This window comes from Aegilops tauschii, chromosome 3 (assembly GCF_002575655.3).
Source record: "Aegilops tauschii subsp. strangulata cultivar AL8/78 chromosome 3, Aet v6.0, whole genome shotgun sequence".
NCBI lineage: Eukaryota > Viridiplantae > Streptophyta > Magnoliopsida > Poales > Poaceae > Aegilops > Aegilops tauschii.
This window is the reverse complement of record NC_053037.3, coordinates 109,391,231-109,413,828: the sequence shown is the minus strand read 5'-3', so window position 1 is coordinate 109,413,828 and position 22,598 is coordinate 109,391,231. Positions and strand designations below refer to the sequence as shown.

Genomic DNA, 22,598 nt, shown 5'->3' with positions numbered 1-22,598 from the left:
AGCACTCATAGTTTGATTGTCACAGTTCATAAGGACAGTCGGGACTGGTTTATCAACCACTGGCAAAACCATCAAAAGCTCTCGAACCATTCTGCTTCGACGCATGATGTGTCTAATGCTATGAGTTCTGCTTCCATAGTCGATCTCGTTAAGATCGTCTGCTTGCAAGACTTGCAGGAAACAGCACCACCACCAAGTGTGAAGACATATCCACTTGTGGCTTTCATCTCATCAGCATCAGATATCCAATTCGAATCACTATACCCCTCAAGTACCGTCGGGTACCCAGAATAGTGAATTCTATAGTTCACAGTGCCTTGCAAGTAATGCATCACTCGCTCAACAACATGCCAATGCACATCTCCCGGATTGGAAACAAATCGGCTCAGTTTGCACACAGCAAATGAGATGCCAGGACGAGTAGCACAAGCTAGGTACATCAGTGAACCAACCACTTGAGAATATCTCAATTGATCTACAGTCGTGCCTTCGAACTTTTGAATCCGCACGCTAGGATCATATGGTGTTGCAGAAAGTTTGCACTCCGAATATCCAAAACGGCTGAAAATCTTCTCAACATAGTGGGATTGCAAAAGTGTAATTCCACCCTCAGTATTTCTGAGTAGCTTGATGTTCAAGATAACATCAGCCACGCCCAGGTCTTTCATCTCAAATTTATGAGATAGAAAGGCCTTGACCTCCTCAATGACCTTGAGGTGGGTCCCAAATATCAGTATGTCATCGACATTCAGACACAGTATAACTCCTTCGCCCCACCATAGCGATAGTATACACATTTGTCAGCTTCATTAACAACAAAGCCAACAGATGTCAAAGTTGTATTGAACTTCTCATGCCATTGCTTAGGCGCTTGTTTCAGGCCATACAAAGATTTCACTAGCTTACACACCTTTCTTTCCTGACCATTTACTACAAAGCCATCCGGTTGTTGCATGTAAATTTCCTCGTCTAGCTCTCCGTTAAGGAAAGCCGTCTTAACGTCCATCTGATGAACGAGAAGACCATGCGAGGCAGCCAAAGCGAGTAACACTCGAATGGTTGTCAGCCTAGCCACAAGCAAGTAAGTGCCTAAGAAATCCTCTTCTTCCTTTTGGGTATAACCCTTGGCCACAAGCCTAGCCTTGTACTTCTCAACAGTACCATCGGGCCTTAGCTTCCTCTTGAACACCCACTTACATCCCAATGGTTGGCAACTATAAGGACGATCAGTGATCTCCCATGTCCCGTTAGCCATGATGGAATCCATCTCGCTACGAACCGCATCCTTTCAGTAGTCAGCATCCGGAGATGCATAAGCTTCTGAAATGGAACTGGGAGTGTCATCATCCATGAGGTACACGAGAAAATCATCACCAAAAGACTTTGCAGTCCTTTGTCTCTTGCTCCTAACAGGAGCTTCCTCGTCATCCTCTGTGGAACTTTCATCATTTTTGTGTTCATAGTATTCCATCAGAATGGCAGGTTCACGAGTCTCTTTAGATTCCAGTCTAGAAGTGATTTGCATATCTCTCATGGGGAAAATATCCTCAAAGAATGTAGCATCCTTAGACTCTATAATTGTACCGACCTTCTGGTCAGGTACCTCATATTTCACTACTAGAAATCTATAGCCAACGCTATTCTTAGCGTAGCCCAAATTAACGCAGTCCACGGTCTTTGGTCCAAGCTTACGCTTTTTGGGGATCGGCACATTGACTTTCGCCAAACAACCCCAAGTGCGCAAGTAAGAGAGTGTAGTTCTTTTCTTTTCCCATTGCTCATAGGGAGTAGTCTCATTGTCCTTCACGGGAACTTTATTCAAAACATGACATGATGTCAATACAGCCTCCCCCCACCATGCCTTGGATAAACCCGATGTATCTAACATGGCGTTAGCCAACTCTGTTAGAGTACAATTTTTCCGTTCGGCAACCCCGTTTGACTGGAGTGAATAGGGAGGCGCCCTCTCATGAATAATACCATGTTCCGCACAGAATAAATTAAACTCACAAGAAAAGTACTCTCCACCATGATCAGACCGGACTCGTTTTATTTTCTTCTCAAGTTGGTTCTCAACTTCAGCCTTGTAGATTTTAAAGTAGTGTAGAGCCTCATCCTTTGTATTTAACAAATACACATAACAGAATCTAGTGGAATCATCAATCAAAGTCATGAAGTTTTTCTTTCCATCTTTAATCAACACACCATTCATCTCACAGAGATCTGAATGTATGAGCTCTAGTGGTGTCAGGTGTCTCTCTTTCGCAGGCTTGTGAGGCTTACGAGGTTGCTTTGCTTGTACACACGCATGGCACTTAGAGCCTTTGGCTAAAGTGAAACTCAGATTTAGATTCATCTTAGCTAGCCATGTCATACAACTGAAATTTATGTGATAAAGACGTGAATGCCAAACCTCACATTCGTTCACATTGGAATGAATTTGGTTCACGACTTTATTATAGAAATCTTCCAGGGAAAGGCGGAACAAACCACCACACTCATATCCTTTTCTAACAAATAGTCCATAACGAGATACGACTACTTTGGTAGACTCAAATACTAACTTAAACCCTTCTTTAAATAGAAGGGAACCACTAACGAGATTCTTCTTGATGGCGGGGACATGCTGCACGTTCTTCAGTTGCACGATCTTTCCCGAAGTAAACTTCAGATCTACCATGCCAACACCGTGAACAGAAGCATGTGAGCCGTTCCCCATCAGGACGGAACAATCTCGTGTGACCTGGTAAGAATAAAACAAAGACACATCAGCACACACATGAATATTGGCCCCAGTGTCAACCCACCAATCTGTGGACTGACAAACTGAAAGTACGGTAAACAGATTACCATACCTTGATGCCGCATCATTGTTGCTCAGAGTCACATTGACAGACTTTGCGTCCTGTCCTAGCTTCTTATACTTGTTTGGTCACTTGTTTGCCCAATGTTCCTCTGAACCACAAGTGAAGCAGCCATCTATCTTCTTATCTTTCTTCTTACCCTTCTTCTTGAAGGTAGTATACTGCTAGACAGAGTTCTTTCCCTTGAACTTGTGGAAGTTCTTCTACACCACATTGGTGCTAGAAGAACCCTCCGCCCCTTTCACGTGTGAGTCCTTTGCTCTTGAGTTCTGCTCAACACTTAGATGACCGATAACATCCTCAACAGAGAATTCACGTCTCAAGTGCTTGAGAGAAGTAGCAAAGTTCCTCCATCCAGGAGGGAGTTTTGCAATAATGCAACCCGCGACAAACTTGTCCGGTAACTCACACTTCAGGAGCTCCAGCTCCTTAGCGATGCATTGTATCTCATGGGCCTAGTCCAATACAGAACAGTTATCAACCATTTTGTAATCATGGACTGCTCCATAGCATACAACTCGCTTCCAGCATCGGTTGCGCCGAACTTAGCTTCGAGCGCATCCCATAAATTCTTGGCAACACGCATATGGAGATACGCGTCGACTAGCTTGTCTCCGATCACAGTAAGAACGGCTCCCACAAAGATGGTGGTTGCCTCCCTAAACGCATTCTCCTGTTCAGGAGCAATCGTTACCATGGGAGACACACCACCAACCCAGAACACGTTCATTGCTGTGAGCCACAAGGTAGTCCTCGTCTGCCAACGCTTAAAATGCGTTCCAGTAAACTTTTCCGGTTTCAGAGTAGCGGCGAAGCCATGAGTCAAAAAGTGGCTAAAATAAAGTTTTTGGATTGTTGAAAATATTAGCACTTTTTTGACTAATCTAATCCACGAGTAAAAAGTAAGCATGGAAAATACGGTATGCATCTCATACAGAAACCTAAGCATGTGAGCACGTATAGTACATAGAACCGAAACATCTATGAGCAGCTTATATACGGCCAGCACATGTACGAGCAAATAGGGGATGAACGAGTCATACCCTCCGGTTGGCCAGGCCAACGCGGCGACGGCAGCGGCAGCCTCGGCATCGGCCTTGGCCTTCTTCTTGGTGGCTTCGTCGTCAGCCATGGAGTCGATGCAGGGGAAGTAGTGGAAGCAGAGGCGGACGGAGACGGGGACGGATCGGGAGCAATCGCGTCGAGACGCTCCCCAATAACCTTATTGCCGTTCTCCCGGGCAAGATCTCGAACAATAGGGTTCCAGAGGCACCTGCTCTCCCAACCAACCATGCACGCGGTCGTCGGGATGGGATCGCCGGAAGCAGCACAGAGAGAGGAATAGTAGATGACGGCTAGGGTTGTACGAGAGGGAGTGAGTGAACTGAGTTAGGGTTCACTCCACTGGCCAACGCCTTCTTATATAGGCCGTCAGGTAGATGGGCCTGGGCCAGGCCCACGATCGAGTCCGCGAACAGCCCACGGTCCAATGTCTCGGACAGTGACGCTTCCGTAAGCGACTCATTAATTACCGCAACCCACGGCGCGCGCGCGTCGTGACGAGGCGTGGTGTGGCGAGCAGGCGGCGGAGAAGAAGGAGCGTGCGTGTACAGCTCCTATTCCCAAGCTCCCAATAGCAAGTGGTAGAGCAGCCCTTATAAAGAGGTCGGTACTAAACTTCCCACACTTCCCACCACTTGCGTACACATGCATGGGCCTTAGAGATTAACTAGGAATTATTGTCTTATATGGGCCTAAGCCCATCCATAATCCATCAAATACACATGCACCAGTAATGCAAACTTGTACACAGGTCTGTACGCGTACACCACACTGCTGCTACTACTACGTACTGTACATACATAGATAATCAGATATTCCACCTAAAGCCGTACTCTGCATGCATGCATGCAAGCTATGCTACGCACCGCGATCCTTCCTGAAGGCGTCGCGGAGGACCTGCATGTCGGCGACCACCTTGTCGCCGCGGCGCTTGATCACGTAGAACTCGCACAGCGCGCGGCCGGCGACCCTCCACGATAAGCCGCACCTTTCGACACGCCTTCCTTCGTCATCGCACCGGCACCGCGCCGCGTGCTCGTACACCAGATGGTAGATCGCGCAGGCCTCCCTGTAGACGGCGAACGGGTGCTTGTGGCTCTCTTCCAGCTCCGCCGCGTCGTACAGCATCTGCATTGCAGCCCAACCCAGTTCTCACGAGCCCGTCAGGGAATGCATGATGTTCTCACGACTTTGTTAGCCAGCAGTGGACTGGTCCACGCTTTACCTGCTTGTATTTTTGGTCCAGCTCCCGGAACCTCGCCTTCTTCTCTTCTTTAGAGATTGGGCGATTACTGTCCAATAGCAATGTGCTCGCTCTCCGATACTCGTCGTAACGTAGACCCCACATGTTGCGTTCTTCGGCTACTACTTCCTCGGTGAAGCATGTCAGCGGAGTTATATCTGAAAAAGAACAGAATGGAGACAGTGAACAAGACGAACGTCATGATGATAGAGTCCTAACTGACCTTACCTTATTGCTGATGATAGTTGGCATGAAAGTGCTAACTGACCTTGCCTTATTTCTAACCAGATTATAAGCTTTATTAATTTATGTTCCCAGCTTAACTCCTAGCACAGCCATGGCTAGGGTGCATCTTTCTTACCCAAACAGACGCAACTGGAAATGCATAAACAGCCTAGATGGATAAGGACTAAAACCATCGAATTCCCACCGCTGTGAATTAATCAGATAGAGATATCTAACTGTTGTAGCTGTATAACAAATTATGCAACTTTATATTCCATTGGATTTTGTCAAGTTATATAGCAAAAATTATCATGAAAGAGATCTTCTCCCTATTCTCTCTACTCCGCATACCTGGACTCTGTTAGACTTCATATTGTAGCCCTACTGTGTAAACCATACCGTATTGGTATTGGACTTGTACGTCATCATTATATATATATGTGATAGGCCACCCCTTTGAGGGTTGAGCCAGTTCCCCAAAACCTACGTTTTACATGGTATTGGACTTGTACCACGAGACTGATGAGCAACCTCAATACCCAGGAAGAAATGAAGCTGTCCCAAATCCTTAACTGCAAAATCACGACCAAGCGCAGTCACAAGAGCATTAGCACAGAAGCTGAGTACAAGTCGGTTGCCAATGCGACTGCCGAACTTATATGGATTGAGTCCCTACTTCGAGAGCTAGGAGTTGCTTAGCCACATCCTTCGGTCCTTTGGTGTGACAACATCGGTGCTACGTTTCTGTCATCAAACCCGGTGTTCCATGCACGGACTAAACACATTGAGATTGACTATCATTTTGTGAGGGAACGTGTTGCACAGAAGCTACTACAAGTCAGGTTTATCTCTTCAAAAGATCAACTTGCAGACATCTTCACCAAGCCTCTATCTTCTCCCATGTTTGAGGTCTGTAGGCGCAATCTCAACCTCCTAGATACTACAGGAGTGAGTTGAGATTGAGGGAGGGTGTTAGACTTCGTATTGTAGCCCTACTGTGTAAACCATACCGTATTGGTATTGGACTTGTACATCATCATTATATATATATATATATATATATATATATATATATATATATATATATATGATAGACCACCCCTTTGAGGGTTGAGCCAGTTCCCCCAAAACCTACGTTTTACAGACTCAGGTGAGTTTCTGCCCCAGCACAGCACTACCGAAAGCCCAGAGGTGTGCATCTTCACCCTACAGCCTATACAGAAGTTTGCAAAACGCCTGGCTGGTCACTACTTATCCTCGATAGTCCTACTGTAATGCATCTAACTACGTCACCAATGGTGTTATGCTAAATCCAGAATTTCCATAACTCATAGTGGCCTGATTGCCAGGATTCATCTCTGCTTGAAACTGCCTATTTGTTTGACAGAGATACTTTCAGCACTTGCAAATTCAGTGCAACCAAAGCACGTAGGAGCAAAAGAGAGGTCAGCTGTATACTGGAAACTGGCAACCACCAAACCTAGTTAGGTAAAAAAATATCATCAAGACACATCAGACATGCATCACAACGGCCCAAAGATTCCACTATCGTGTTGCCGGTTGATCGAGCCTAAATTTGATTTTCTAGCAAATCAAGGAACTAATGGTGAACAGACACTATAAAATTACATATAATCTCTCGAAAGCTATCAGCTCAGCACAAATGCCCCTAGTCTGGCTACTGTGCGATTATATAATTGTACTATAAGTTCCACATTTTTTCCTCTGCAATCGTTGCAGATTGTACATATATAACACATGATCAGTAAAAATCAGTTTCAAATGAAAAACATATATAACCAACTAGAAATATCAACTTATTGATTGGGTGAACTGCTTCAGGCTGATGCGACTTTGCTAAATCATAGATGTTGCCCAACACTGATGTGGAATTGTAGGGAGGTGTAAACCCTTTTCCCTTCCATAAAGTGCGGATATACTTCAACCTTCAGATGACGAGGCATAGTGATCTATTTGGAAGATGGATGAAGAAAGAAAGTTTAGCTGAAGTACGATGTATGTAATATCATTTTGTTGCAAAACAAAATGAAACTATTAAGAAAGACGGTTAATGTCCTGGTGATGAAAGCATACAAAGAATCATCCACTGTATGCAGGTTTTTTATGTAATCTACATCGTCACTGTACCTGGATCATCACATATCCAGTCACCAATATTAGCTAAAAGTACACTAGTAAATTGCATCGGTGGTTGATTAACTTTGTGTTGTGTTGTGATTTGAGTTGAGTTGTCATTGTAAGATACCTCCCGCATAGGCCTCCGGGTCCTTTATATAGACGTCTTCTCTTAGAAGAGTAAGGTGTGATCTTTCTTTGATTTGATTGGGCTTAGATGGAGCCAACTAAGGGAAAATCTCCTTATAGTTGGTTTAAGTGCCAAATCCATAAGGAACATGACATATCCATGCCAAGTCTTTCCCTGTTACAACAGGATAGGGGTGTTCCAGAACCCCCTGGGCCACATGTACAGATTCATCATCATCATACACATTGCACAGTACTACCTCCGTCCTGGTTTATTGGTCTCCTTAGTATTTTTTTGTCAAATTTTGACCAAGGATTTAATTAACAAAATGTTAATGCATGTCACAAAAAATAGTATCATTGGAAACTATGTTCAAATACGAATCCAATGATATAATTTTTTTATGACATGCATTGACCTTTTGTCAGTTAAATGTATGGTCAAATTTTGACACAAAATACGAAGAGGACCAATAAACCAGGACGGAAGTAGCATTTATATCGAATTTTTCTACCATACATCATCCACTGAGTTCATATCATGGTTGTGAAGAAGGGTAGCAGTAGTAGGGATAGAAAATTATAGAGGATAGGGATTAGCAACTGGAAGGGAGGGTTGCTACATTCTTTTTCTTAATCCAAATACTAGCTACCTTTTTTATAGAGGGCTTTGATCCATTTCTTTATATCCCAACTCAAGCACTCAACTAAAGAAATAATTGGACTCTACACAATTAAAGTCCATCCTTACTAACTCATCGCCACTAATTCTGTAACACATAACGTTTTTGGATGTTTAATCCCGTACCAGTAGGTGAACAGTAAAAATTACAGTAACTATAGTGTATATCAACAGAGGATTTCAAACCGTGTTCCCACTTTTTGGGGCATCCAGAGCCTCATAGTAAATGTCAACCAATTCAAGCATCTTAGCCTTTATTGGCTCCCATTCTTTTTTGTCTTCTTGAACTTCACATGTCAGTAGCCGATCCATATATACCAGCCAACAATCTGCAGCTGCACCCAGCACATAACTGAAGAAAGGAAAAATCTCAAACAACGTTAGACCACATAACTTGCATAGGTCATATATAATACAGGGTCTACAAAATGGTCATGGCAAAACTAGGAAACTACAACATGCTGAGCAGATGTAATATCAAAATATATGTGATGTTATCTGTAAACAAATAACCAATACTTCTTTTACTGGACACTGTAAATATAGGACATAATATTTTGAAACGGTAGCATATGTCAACATTGTTCCTTTTCTCTTAACAAATTTATCTATAACTAGAACTTAATGTATGATTATGATGTAAAGTTCTTAATAACAATGATCTTGGTCCAAGAAGGTATGATGAGTAATTCAATATGTGGTAGAATCTTATTGTTAAGCTTCATGCACTAGCCAACGCAACCAAAAGTCCAAACTGATGGAAAGGGCTAGGTAATCCACATATACACTTCAACACCCCCTCTCACGTGTGACGCGGGAAGTCAACACATGAATAAAACACCCCCTCTCACGTGTGACGCGGGAAGTCAACACGTGAACAGAACACCTCCTCTCACGTGTGACGCGGGAAGTCAACACGTGAATAGACTCAGAGGTATGGCTCAAGAGGCCTATACGTGGACATAAGAGGGGGGTAGCAGCAAATTTTGAATAAACTGCGAAAGCCAGGACTTGAACACAAGACCTTAGGCTCTGATACCATGTTAAGCTTCATGCATTACCAACGCAACCAAAAGTCCGAACTGATAGAAAGGGTTAGGCAATCCACATATACACTTCAACACTTATTAATCATAATTGACTTCATTATAGGTGTACACATGTCGATTTGTACGATCTTCGCCACATGACCTGGATCCTGTCAGTTTATGTCCAGACTTGGTAAATGAGACGACCATTGTATATTAAAAATACAGTTTAGGTAACTCGAACAATACATTTTAGGTATTTTGGCCTTCTCAAAATTCCGATGGCCTTTCAATGTCAAGACGCTCTGCGGGCTTAGATGCATAACAGAAATAGCTGAGTTAAGTGCCCATGCAAAAAAAATATTACGAGTAAATAATACCTTGGTGTAAACCTAGTTCTAAAAAATTCACGCAATAAAATGTGTTCTAGCTTGGATTCATCATAATCCTGAGGCTTCTCTTGTTTAGCCTTCCTTGGAGGGTTTCTTGGATCCCATGGTTCCGATGGTTTGAAGTACTTCAATAACTGAAAAGGTCATTTTAATGATAGTTACAATGCTGCGCAGAGTATGATGTCATACCAATAGTCCAAAACAATTTGGTGCCAAACTTATTGAGTATCATGCACCAACCAAAAGCTTAGCATTTATACTTCAACACTCTCCCTCAAGTCGGACTCTCTGATGCCTAAGACAATAAGACCCTAACTGCAAGTGAACTATATGTTCTCAGCATTTATACTTCAACACTCTCCCTCAAGTCGAACTCTCTGATGCCTAAGACAATAAGACCCCAATTGCAAGTGGGCTGTATGTTCTATCGAAAGAAATATTTGAGTCAATTCTTGAACTCAAGACCTCTTAGCTTTGATACCATATTGAGAACCAACCAGTGCAGCCAAAAGCTCATGGTGAGGGGAAAAGGTGGGCAGTTTAATTAACAAAATGATGCTTCAAAGATACACTAACAATTTCTGAAAACACAACGCAAGGTATTTTATATTTTAGAACAAAAAAAGGTAACCCTAAAGGACACAAAACCTAATTTGTATCATTAGCCGAGTTAAAAAGAAGTCAACACATTTGGATCAAATGTACCTTTCTGTTAAAAATACCAGGAAAGATTATAGGAACAAATGAGTGGTAAATTTAGGCTATATCCTGAATGATGCAACTTTCAGAAACAATATTAGCTATTTGATGTTATATTTATCCACTAGATGGTAACGTTTAAATATCATTGTTTTATTTTGAAGTGAGACAAAAATATGCATTTTATATAATTTGCAGAAACCCTGTATAAATAAAATCAGCAATGCGTGTAGTAAGTAGGACCGGAATTCAACTTGCAGAAACCCTGTGTAAATAAAATCAGCAATGCATCCCAAATTCCATGCTCTAGGATTATATGAAATATGAATAGTTACCTTCTAGCCCACCTGCCCTCAAGCTCCGAGCGACCCTCTCCGGCGACCGCGTGTCCTCCGGTGACCGCTGGTTCGACTCGGAGAGCGAGTCCTCGACGCGCTCGTACAGCAACGTCGCACGCACCCCACCGGTCACCTCCGCGCGACTCGCGCTTCCAGCCCCCGCACGTGCTGCCGTCGCCGTCTTTCCTCGACAGCCCGCTGCGAGACGCCTCAGCCCCCGCTCCGAGGTGCACCGCGCCCCGGGCGGCGTCCAGGTCGATGCAGATGGCTTCCAAGAGCCGCGACGCCGGAACCGCCGCCGCTGCCCCCGACAAGACGATGTGCCCAACCCTCTGCTGCCTCGACGGCGCAGCCCTTCCCCAGAGGAGGTCGCCGGACTCTGCTTCCGCTGTCTTGACCAAGGCCACTGGGTGCGTGATTGCACCAACGATGTCAGGTGCCGCCGCTGCCTCCTGTCCGGCCATGACTCACGCTCCTGCACCCCTCAGCGCCAGGAGGCCGCAAGGCAAGCCGCCCTGCAAGCTTGCGTCGGCCCCAGCCGCGCTGGCCCCGCTGCAAGGGCGCGTGCTCCCCAGGCCCCGCCTCCGCCCCCGCCCCCTCTCGCTGCCCCGATGTTCATCACACCCGCACCGCATGTGCTCGAGCCGGTGAGGGTCATCATGTCACACTTCGTTGAGATGGAGGAGGCAGAGGAGGTTCTGTCGCGCGCGATGGTGGCCTCCATCTCCGGTAACCAGCCGTAGGTGTCCGCGGCCGAGGTCGCTGACCTGCTCCTCACCTCCCTCGAGCTTGCTGATGGAGATTTCACGGTTCATGTCCACCCCGGGGACTTCTTGATCCTCTTCAACTCGCGCACCACCATGCGCCGCTTCAACGGTGACCATTCATCAGCTCTCCGTGCTTCCCCCTCTCGCCCCTGGAGCAAGCTCGCCCATGCGGGCACCGGCGAGTTCGAGTACAACGTTGAGCTGGAACTATGCGGCATACCCGCCCAGGCGTGGCATCTCTCGACCGCAGAGCACATCCTCGGGGACAGTTGCTGGATCGAACGTCTCCACCCCGGCACTCGCTCCAAAGCAGACATGGCAGTTTTCCGTCTGGCTGGGCGCATACACGACCCCGCCAGCATACGCCGCGCAGCCGTCCTGGAAATCGTGGAGCAGATCCCGGCTTGTCTGAGCTCCGAGGCACCGACCATCAGGACTCTCACATATCCTGTCTCACGCGTAGATGAACAGAGCTCCACCTCGACACGCCCAGCCGCGCGACGGACCTGGCGGAGACCATGCGCGTGACGGCAACGACCAAGGGCGCGGCCTGGGTGCTGGGCGTTCACACCACCGCGGTCGCAAGCGCCGGCGCACGGAGGCGCAGCCCACTGGACGCGTCGATGGCATGGTCGTGTATTCCTTGGGCTGGCGCGCTGGTAACCGCCCCGCGCGCGCTGACGGGGTGGCCGTCGACCAGGCATGGCCGGTGCCCCAAAACGCGGCGCCGTCGCCGCCGTCCGTACCGTCCGGTACATGCTCCATGGCTCCGTGGCCAGGTCAGCTTGGTCAACATGACCACCGCGGCCTCGCCCAACGACTTCGTCGTGCCAGAAAAGGAAAGGGCAAAAGTAGACCAAAGTGTGCTTTGGCTGAGGACACAACTGTCGCCGCGGTCGTGGAGGACAGGGTCGTGCAGGCGGAGCCAGTTGGCGGCCCCACGCTGGCTACTACCGCTTCTACCACATGCACAGAGCCCCCCACGGAGCCACTTGGCGCCACCCCACTGGCCGCCAATACTCTAGAAGCTCTTGGAGTCTCAAATCAACCGCCATGCCTCGGCCTCGAGGAGGATTGTGTAGGGGCCACTACCGGCTCGCCCGATCCGAGTGATGGTCAGGAACTGCCCGAACTGAGGAGGATTGTCGGTACGTACCTTGGCCTCGCGTCCCTCGAGCGCACCATCGCCCGACAGCGTGCGCGTTGCCACGCTCAAGGACGGCGACGCCAACACTAGCTTCTTCCACCAGCAATGCTCCTTCCGTCGGCAGAAGAACTGGATTTTCAGCCTGGCCGTGGACGAGCATGTGCTCACCGAGCATGATGAGATGGCGCAGGCGGCGTTTGAGCACTTTGACAGAATCTTGGGCACGTCCGCCAATCGTAACATCACGATGGACCTGGAGCAGCTTATTGACCCGGGCGACCTCGCGAGCCTCGATGCGCCCTTCAATGCAGACGAGGTATGGGACGCTGTCAAGCGCCTCCCCGCCCACAAGGCTCCGGGGCCGGACGGGTTCACCACGGAGTTCCTCCAGGCTTGCTAGGGCATAGTAAGGCAAGATATCATGGATGTTTTCCAACAGCTGTACGTGTTGAGAGGCCGAGGATTCTGCAAGCTTAACCAGGCCCTCATGACCCTGCTGCCCAAATGCGCGGGCACCCACGAACTGCGCGACTACCGGCCAATATGCTTGATTCACCTGGTGGCCAGGGTCTTCGCTAAAACACTTTCGCTGCGCCTCGCCCTAAAGCTGGACAGTCTGGTTAGCCGCAACCAGAATGCATTCATCACCGGCCGCAGCCTCCACAACAACTTCATCCTTGTCAGGCAGTCGCTTAAGACGTTGCATCAACTTGGTGCCCCGCGGATCATGATCAAGCTCGACCTCACACGCGCCTTTCACTCCCTGTCTTGGCCATTCCTCTTCGAGGTATTGCGCCAATATGGATTCGGAGACCGATTCCGGGAGTGGCTTGCGATCCTGCTATCGTTGTCCAACACCCGTGTCCTACTAAATGGCGAGCCTGGCCCACCGATTTGGTACCGCAGCGGGCTGCGCCAAGGTAACCCCGTGTCCCTACAACTCTTCATGCTGGCAGTGGACACCCTCAGCAGATTGATGCGCCGCGCCATTGACATCGGCATTCTGCAGCAGCTACACCCTCGTCGGCACATGCCGACGATCTCCTTGTACGCTGACGATGTCATGCTTTTCTGTCACGCGACGCCGGGAGACGTGGCCGCTGTCAAGGGTATCTTGACCCTGTTCGAAAAGGTGAGTGGGCTTCAGGTGAATGACGCCAAAAGTTCAGCCACCATCCTCCATGGTGACCTCGCGGCTGACGCGTGATTGCCGAGCTTGGGTGCCCGGTAGTGCAACTCTCTGTTACCTACCTTGGTATCCCACTGACGACACACTGCCCTACTGCCGCCCAGCTGCAGCCCTTGGTTGACTCGGTGGCCGCCAAGCTGCCCACCTGGAAGGCATGGCTTATGAACAAGGCTGGGCGCCTTGCTCTGGTCAAGTCGATGCTCAGTGCTATTCCCGTGCACCAAATGCTTGCATTCGCCCCTCCAAAGAAGACTCTAAAGCAGCTAGAGAAGATTCAGAGGGGTTTCTTGTGGGCTGGACGCGCCATTGCTAATGGTGGACATTGCCACGTCAACTGGCGACATGTTTGCCGCCCCATCGAGTACGGAGGCCTAGGTGTGCGCGATCTCGAGCGCGCCAGGTTGGCGCTACAGCTGCAATGGCTATGGTTCGCCCGCGTGGACACGGGCCGTGCCTGGCAAGGGCTTGACCTACAATTCTCCCATGAGGAGCGCGCGCTGTTCTTCGCCTCCACGACCATGGCTATCGGGAACGGCCAGTCTGCCCTGTTTTGGGAGGACCGCTGGCTTAGCGGAAAGTCCAACCGCGAGCTCGCTACCAGTGCATCCCCAAACGGCGACGAAATTCAAGGACGATGGCAGAAGGGCTGGCAGGGAACTCCTGGGCTCATGATATCCAGGGAGTCCTTGGCCTTCACGAGATAGGCCAATACCTCATGATCTGGCAGACCGTGAACCGTACCATCCTCTCAAATGAACCAGACCAGCTGCTCTGGAGGTGGACGGCCAACGGTATCTACTCGGCGCAGTCATGCTATGCGGCCACTTTCCATGGTTCAACACGATGCACGTCCTGGAAGCTGATTTGGAAAAGCTGGGCGCCATCAAGAGTAAAATTCTTTCACTGGCTGGCGAACCAAGATTGCTGCTGGATGGCGGAGAGGCTCGCTCGTTGCGGGCTGCAGCATCACCCCAGGTGCCTTCTATGTGACCAAGCCACTGAAACACTCCAGCACTTGCTCCTGACCTGCCCCTTCGCTCGCCAAACCTGGTATGCCATCTTGGCTTGGCTTCGCATGCCGACCCGGCCACCGGACCAGGAGCCCACTGTCATGGCAAGGTGGCTGCGCGCGAACAAGCACACGCCGATGACGCGCCGCAAGGCCCTCAGGTCCATTGCCTTGCTAGTTCCCTGGATGATCTGGAAACACAAGAACGAGTGCGTCTTTGACAATGAGACGCCCTCAATTGATTTGCTAGTAGATAGGATCAAAGACGAGGCCCGCTGTTGGGCAAACGCCGGAGCCCAGGGACTCGGGGTTGTCCTGCCACTTCCTGGGATGTGCACTGATCTGCCAATGGCATTGTAAAACTCACCTCTTAGGAGGCTTGTTCTCTCTTTCCTTTCAATGAAATGAAACGCAAAGGTCCTTTGCGTTTTCTCGAAATAAATAAATATATATATATATATATATATATATATATATATATATATATATATACTCCCTAATAAACTAGTGTGCAATATGCTCCAAAGGATTATGTTTGTTAGCAAGGATAGCAAAAATAAACAGTTCACTACAACATGTCAGAAACAATGACCAACCTGTGGGTTTCTCGAGACCCAGTACATGTCACCATCAAAATCACCACCTGCCATCTCATCAGCTAGAGATCGTGGTCCAGAAACAGGAAAAAGAATAGCATATTTGGAGTCTCCCACAAAATCCTGTATAGCCTCACTATATGTGGCTGTCAAGACATGTATATCACCAAAATGCAGCCCAGGATGTCTAGACAAGAACCTCTCCAGAAATGGGGTCATGGTCCCTGTTTGATGAGACATAATTAGTAATAAAAGGAACAGACGAACACTTCAACCTTCTAGTTCCCTTCAAAAGGATGGTATGGTCTATAATTAAACCTAGAACATTACCAAAGTCTAGAAGTCCCACATATTTTGTGCCCTGGCAATATGTAATTAGTCACACATACTTAATCCAGCACGAAAACATACCATCCACCAAGATCAGACCATGCATTTATTAAACCATGTTCTGACCAGTCTATATAAAAAAGGTACATGCTGAAGTTGTTGCTTCCTTATCAGACATTCTTCTTTCAGGGCAGGATGATCATCAAACTATTCAAGGACTTGAAAAAAATCAAATTGATGTACGAAGTGTGTTCTTTAATGCATTCATGAAACCAAAGCAGAAACCTCTAGTCCATATGAAGGTGCATAGTTGCATACACCAACAACACCTAAAAGCTTAAGCTAGATGATGAAAACGGTGAGCAACATACTTACAGTCACACTCGTGTCTAGGCTCCTTCAAGCCTAAGATATGGACTAGAGTGAAGTCAGTGAACTGCAATTATAGTTCTTAAAACTTAGTTACTAAGGATTTGAACTAACACCTCTTGATCCTGGTCCTGGTACACGTTCGGTTGCAAGCACCAGTTCATCCAAAATATTATTATTTATGGGAGAGGGGGTGGGTGTGGAAAGGTCATCCAAAAGTCTAAGCTGACCAGAAAAGGTGAGCAATATACCAATACTTAAAGTCTAAGCTCAATTTCAATGCATTATCTAACGACTCACTGGTTTAAAAACAGAAACAAAATAATGTTTAGGTTCTGCATTCCCCTTCTACAACAAATTGTAACATGATAAACAGATCCAGAGAAACCAATATCCTGTTTATGTAAAATTATAAGATTATGGCAGTCGTAAAAATTGAAAAGCATAAGGAAGAGATAAAGGAAAGACCGAGAAATAGAAAGGATATGGTGGGTTACTGGACCACTTACAATATCACACAGACTTCATGGGGCTTTAGTGTCCCTGTAGGATCTGTTGTGCCCATCAGATAATAACACTGATCGACAGGGAGCCTGCCTTGTTTGAATCCTTCTCTTTCCTCCTTGGGCTGGTGTTGTAAGTATGCTTCATCTTCTGGTCAAATTCCAGAAAGGATCATCCGTGCAGACATTAAATCATCCATGTCACCATGGTTAAATGCAACTGTAAGAGGGATCACATTAATAGAAATTGCAAGTGAAGGCATAACTACCACTAGGTAAATGCATACTTGAGATGTTAAAAGTAACAAATTCCTAAACATCAAAGAAATGCAACATATCCCATATTTATAGCAAAATGCAGCATAAATACATGCTCTATTCATGATATTTCAAATTAACCTTCAAGGGAATCTCTAGTTTTATGGCGAGCTTTCTCGACATCTTTTAGTGCCTTCCCTAGGAGCTCCATAAAATAATCTGCTGGAACCCCTCCATATTGAAGCAGCGTGATTAAAAACCTTGATGTCAATGCCCTTTTGGGTCGGTTGCTGGAAAAATGTTGGGAAGTGCCAACAAAAGGCAAGAATTTCATTAGCTGTAGAGAATGCTCAAGAAAAATATCTCAATATTTATCAAAACCGTAGCACTACCACTACAAAGAAATTAACTCTGTGACTTCAGCTACCAAACTGATTCACAGAAAGCTTAATCAGTTAGTTAAGCGTGGGTGACCTTAATAATACTATAAAATCGAAGACAAAACATGTACCAAGTAAAGAACTGCCTTTCACAGTTTTATGGGAACTTTCCCAGTTCTTGCTAAAACCAAAGTAGTTTAACGATCACATCTAAAATTCTAAATTATGGCCTATGCAAGATATCCCCCCTACTCATACTGAAATCCAGTAAATGCATATCCAGGTTACTTACCTCGTTGAAACAATTTCCAGTGATTTGAAGGAGTGCCCACCTTATAGACTAGGATCTGAGTTTACTTTTATCATTGATGGTCGTATATGGATAGTCCTTTCAGGAAGCTGCAATACATAAGAAATATATTCTTAAAAAATGTTAAGAAAAGTTCAAAATTTGACCGACATAAAGTGAACAAAAATGATGTAAAAGAAAACCAATAATTGATGTGATTGCTCAATTATATTACTAGTATTGGATTCTCAGACTGTCATTAACTCAGGACATTGTGTAAGTTGTGGGCCAGAAGAATTGAACATGCGGAAAAAAGGTACCAACAACAAAATGGCAAATAGGAAAGATAGGAAATGAAGGTAATGTTTCCATGCAACCATTTGTTCACATGAACTGCTAATTTGCTAAGAGCATGGCTAATAGTATAGCCAGTTGATGGCCATATGACGCTGTCATGTCATTTATAGACATCATACATAGTCACTCATATGATGAAGTTGGCTATTATACTAGTCCTTTGTTCCACCCTCTCGCGTTCTCTTTCTCCATATTTATTACATTTGCCTAGGAGCACGTGTAGAGGTGAGCTCTTGCATGAGAAACCACTCCTCTCATTTTTTCTTGTCTCTCTCCTCCATATAGACAAAAGTGTCGCGTAAGCGGGCTATAAGCCCCTTATTATACTTGCTCTAAACGATAACACTCCAACGACAATAAATTCAAGCCATCCATGATAAATATATACCTTTCTAACAACAAGAAGGGTTCCCTTTACAACAAGTCCATTATAGAACATACGGACCTGCATAAGAAGAGGCTAGAGAGAGGAAGGGGAAGAGTAAGACACTGCTTAGTTATCTAATGGAGCATTTGAAAAATAACTGAGAAAAGATCATGATATTGTTTACTCCACAGATTACATGATCATCGATGTCAAATTGATCCTCCTTTGAATCCACACTATCATATGTAAGTTATAACATAGAATTGAATAATAGTACCAAAATAATTAATAATAAAACTAAAAAGTGAAAAGCAGAGTTAGCTAGAAATAGCAAGCAACAATTTTGATAACTATGAGCTATTTCCAAAACATGATTTTTGGGGTAAAGTTAACCACTAACACCTATTTGTTAGTAGAGTCCACAAATTTCTCATCTTGTCTTAAATCTGTCGTTCTTTTAAACAATAATGGGATGGACTTGATGTTGTAACATGATATATTGCAAGTTTGCAACCAATGGTAACATCGTATGGTGTATCACAATCTACGGATGATGTGTTTGCTGATCTAACATGGTCGACATGCCAGGTTCTTTAAGTTCAGTATGAGATTAAACAAGCAGAGGGACACAATCATCTAGGATCTAGTGGAGACAGTTTTACCAAAGTACAGAACGTGATGTTCCACTACTAACACAAATGTCCATATTATTAAGCTTATTAGGATGTGTGCCATATTATTAAGAAGCTCATTAGGGTGAAAAGTCGAGTGCCGTCCAACTCATAATGGAGTGAGTTGCAAAGTAAGATAAGGTACCACCAATCTTTTCACAACTGAGAGAACAATTGGTGTGACCGATGATATTGGGTGCCAATGAGCTTCCACTATAATCAGTGCCCGAGTGCAGAATGCATTCTATGGAAGAACCTAAAGCATAGCATGGTGAAACAGCTAAAAGTTTCAAACCGCACTGATTCAAAATTCAACTATGTGTCAAGTTTGTATTACTAAAAGGAGCTGGGCCATGTGTGTATCCAAGTTTTCTTTTGGCATATCAAAATTTGCCCAAATGTAGTCATTATCTTCACAAAACCATAACCTTCAGAGACCTAATATATAGTTCAAATATGGTAATTGAGAAATAAAAAAATCATATTTTCTGACAAGATGCACAATGGGGTGTTTAAATATATTGCTCGCCTCTCTCCATCAGTTTGAACTTTTGGAGCAACTGGCCGGAGCATGAACTCAATATGGGGGACATGTAAGCACACACTCACGTCATGTATCCTCAAAAGGTTCCCCTTAAATACATCAGTAGGGCATTTCTTAGCTAAATCTTCTGATATTAGGCCAGTCCCGTCAGTGTGGATCAAAGCCTCCCTATGCTTGAGAACAATGTTTCCGTTTTTATCCTGAAATATTTCATTGAGTATACAAGATAACAGTATATTCTAGTAGCAAGCCAAAACATCAAAGGAACGAGATAGTAACCTTGCAAGGTACATCATCAACAATTACAACGTCAATTTTTGATAGGTCTTCACCATCGAGTAGTGTAATAGTTTTGGACAATACCAAACCAAACCTGTCATTCCCATAAACCAACTATATAAATTTACCCCCCAAAAGAGAGTGGCTACAACCACAGACAATGACAAAAAGTGAAATAACATCTTATGTTCATCTCCATCGTATAAGGCATTGTAAAATCCATGCACAGTAATATTTGGAAAACTGAAAGAAACAAGCAAAAAAGAGAAATGGGCAATGACTTGCACCAAATGTATCGCCAAATATAATCAAACTTCATGTTTTCACAGTGTGGCACCTCTTTTTGGTTATTTTGTAAGCAGTCCAATGCAGAAAGCAAGAGCACAAGATTTACTAACAAGTAACAACATGAGATATCCTAGAATTTATGATTAAAAGTATGCATTATTAGTGATACTGGGTAGCAAAAGTACATAAGATTGCTAACCTAGCCACATATTTTGCCACACTGGGGACAGTGTGTACGTGCATAAAAAGCTTGCGGGCATCACCAATTGTTCTGTTGGAGAGGATATAAGGAACACCCTTGTCCCAGTCACACTCGGTGCGAACAAAGTAGCACCTAACAGAAGAAGTGCATTTCTTGTTTCTCTCTTTCTTTTTTTCCGCTTTTATTCTCCTCTCCCTCCCTCCATCTTTGTAAACTGACGATAAAGGCATACCAGTCAAGACCATGATACAAGTGAATCAATTTGTAGTTATAAATGACGAATGACCTCTTTTACAAAGATATAGTAGCACTAACAGTACATAAATTTTCCGTGCTGACTTGATCCATAGTAGCACTAACGGCATTGACAAGTCGGTGCCGTTTTCAGCATGGTATTCTTTGCAGGAGGTCAGGAACTCAGGAATTAAATTTTTGGAAGGGTTGAGAAAGGGCAAAAGAATCAGAGACGAGGGATTATCTTATTGCTTCACTACTAGAATCGCCACCAACGCTGAGTGTCAGAAACACTGGGCAAAGGGCCTAAAACCCTCGGCAAAGGCTTTGCCGAGAGTTGCACTCGGCAAAGGCCACCCAGCATACACCTCTCAGGCAAACAGGAATTTGCCGAGAGCCAGAACACGGGCACTCGGCAAACTCTTTGCCAAGTGCCAAACAGTATGCATTGGCAAAATAAAGAGACTCACGGACGACAGACGGAAACGGAGGTTGCCACGTGGTGTCTCTTTGCCGAGAGTGGCTCTCGGCAAAGCTAGCCAATAGGAAGCTGTCACGTGGCAACCACCTGACAAGCGGGTCCCACGATATACGCCGAGAGCGGCTCTCGGCAAAGTTAGAGAATAGGGAACAGCCACGTGGCGAGGACCTAACAGGCGGGACCCACACCGTACTCCAAGAGCTCACTGTGCCGAGAGAGACGCTCGGCAAAGCCAACCAATAGGGAACAACCACACGGCAAGCATCTGATAAGTGGAGCCCACAACATACGCCGAGCACTATCTTTGCCGAGAGCGACGCTCGGCAAAGCCAACCAGTAGGAAATAGCCACGTGTCCACTAACTAACAAGCGGGTCCCACGCCTTACACCGAGCCCCAACTTTGCCGGCGGCCACGCTGGGCAAAGAAAGCAAATAGGAAACAGCCACGTGTCAACCACCTGATTATCGGGTCCCAGAACATACGCCGAGTGCTGCCTTTGCTAAGAAATCAGCCCGGAAGATACTCTTCGACGTCAAGCACACGCTGCGGTACAAGGCCGTGATGCAATGTTGGCCGCTCAATGACAAGGGGCTTAAGATGACGAGGAAAACTGCTTGCAAGACTAACTTGGAGAGAGAAGAATACTTGTTGGTGGTAAGTGACAACATTGGTTGCTAGTACTTTGAGTCATCTGCCGCTTGTTACATGCATTAGTCAATGATTCGATTATGTCTGACTAGGTGAGGGAACCCTGTGGAAGAACATGTGGTGCCCCCATGTTTGGTTTTGGTAATTGACGACAATCTCTATGGACTAATGGTTGCCTTGAGTTATATTTGAAGGTTTTGTCCATAGGCTTTTCTTGGAGTACATGTGTTGGTTTCAAGGAGAGTTTGTGTTGACCAAGGTGCTATTAAGGAATTATCCAAAGATTGGTCATGTGAGAGTTGAGCTTATTGCAAGCATGTCTTGAAGAAGAAGATTGTGTGATCATTCATGTTTACCTTCAAGACATCATCCAAATGAAGAGAGTTGGAAAGATTCTAGGTTGATCAAGACTAAGTCAAGAGTGAATCAAGTTGATCAACTCACAAAGCGTAGAAGATGTACCGAGAGGGATCAAGTGATCCCATGGTATGGTAAGCATTGTCCATTGTACTTTGTGTACTAACCCATGGTCTATGTGAGATTTCTATGTGGGGTTAGGTACGTGTTCATGGGCTTGCGTCAAGAGGAAGATATCACTCAACCCATGGAGAGGATGACATCAAGTGGTGATCGTCATCAACATTGCCGTGTGCAAGTTCAAGTGGAGCATCACGAAGAGATCAAGTGCTTGAAGCTTGCCGTCCATTGTGCTCACAATGGACTTGTGAAGATGTGCGGAAGGGTGGCTCACCCATAGTGGAGTATGGGGGAGCAATCAACTAGTCTTCATCGAGCCAACGCAATCAAGAAAGGTGGTCCATCTTGAGGGAGTCAAGATCGTCATCATCTAGCTCAAGTGGACCATGTGCAAGGCAAAGGTTTGCTCTTGA

At 45.7% G+C, this 22,598-nt stretch overlaps 2 pseudogenes; one reads left to right on the top strand and one right to left on the bottom strand.

Annotated features, from left to right (window-relative positions):
* Positions 1–1,288: 1,288 nt before the first annotated feature.
* LOC109756950 (probable RNA-dependent RNA polymerase 3) overlaps positions 1,289–22,598 on the bottom strand; it is a 39,114-nt pseudogene continuing 17,804 nt past the window's right edge.
* On the top strand, positions 11,659–15,270 carry LOC141042191 (uncharacterized; annotated as a pseudogene).